Source organism: Antennarius striatus, chromosome 14 (assembly GCF_040054535.1).
Source record: "Antennarius striatus isolate MH-2024 chromosome 14, ASM4005453v1, whole genome shotgun sequence".
NCBI lineage: Eukaryota > Metazoa > Chordata > Actinopteri > Lophiiformes > Antennariidae > Antennarius > Antennarius striatus.
In genome coordinates this window covers 7377412-7378807 of record NC_090789.1, presented here as the reverse complement: position 1 = coordinate 7378807, position 1396 = coordinate 7377412, and positions in this window count along the sequence as shown.

Here is a 1396-nt window from a genome sequence, read left to right as displayed (position 1 = left end):
TCAGGGCTGCTGTTCACTCGGCATCCAAGACGCGCTGCTATGAAGAGAGGAGATGAGAGGAGAGATGAAGGCAGGCGAACAGGAGAGACCAAGTTGTGCGTCGCTGCTTTAGGAGGTCTGGCAAACAGCGACACCGTGTGGCTTCAGGAGAGAAGCGACAGTCAAACCTGGTTTTATCATCTTTACAGCATGTGGGGTATAATGACCCACGTAAAACTGGCTCTGACCGCACCCCTTGGATTAATTTTATGAGGATGAATAAATTATATTTTGGGCCGTATTGACCCCCTCCCCTCTTGTCAATTTTAATTAATTGTATGTATGGCACTGATTAGTTAAAGATGGAAAGTTCAGGCTATAACAGGTTACTACAGGTTTTTCTTATAACAGAAAGGCTCCAACTCACAAATCCACCTCTAATCATACGAAGCTACAACCAGAAACCATTTAGTTTAGCACATCTTTAAACTACTGTATTACCCAGTCTCTATCAATGGCTCCATTCCTCTAGCATCCACTAAAAACAACTACAGTACTTTTAAAGTAGCTGGAATAAATATTTTTATTCCAATAATGTGTCATTTATTTCCTCATGAAATGATGGAGACCAAGAGTCAAAGTGAAAGAAACACGGGAATATCGTGTAAATGAGCAAAGTTATAGATAAATGTTGTAATTACAGCTAATAGATAAAACAACAGTGAAAATAATAAAAGATTGCAGGCCATGTATTTAGTCCAGTTCTCTTGGAAAAGTTCACAATGACAAAAAGATTCTGGGAAGTCACCATCCCCAACCAAGAAATAGCCCAACACATTATGCACAATGTAATCCGTTGATTGGAGAAGTTTATGTGTGTTTGGAGGGTTTTTCTTCCCCTTGTAAAGACGCAAACTGGCTTTTTGTCTGTTTCTGGTTTTGTGCTAAACTAAGCTAACACTCTTAACATAATGGGATACTAATGAGAGTGGATTAAAGCTTATCTTGTTGTCAACAAGAAGTTACATCTCTTCATTAACAGGTTTAAAGCCGTCTTTTTTTGTTAGAATAGCATATAGCACCGCTTTCTAAATGGAGTGTTCCAGTTTTGAACATTTCTCAGGTTCTGCGGTTGTATCTGTAGTGAAATAATGCAACTAGATCAGACATGATGTTCGCACTAAAGTATTTTTATTAAATATGGAATCTTTTGCAGTTTGATGCTGAAAACAGATGTTTAGACTTTGTTTCACATGTTTTCCTCTCACACAGAGATGATCCAGGCCACACTGAATTTACCACTTAAAAGTATTTACTCTCCATAGTGTGCTCATGCTGTCAGTGTGGTTAATGTTAAATTTTAACATTAACCACACTGGTGGTGCACTGACTACATCTTAATATGAGCCCGTAAACA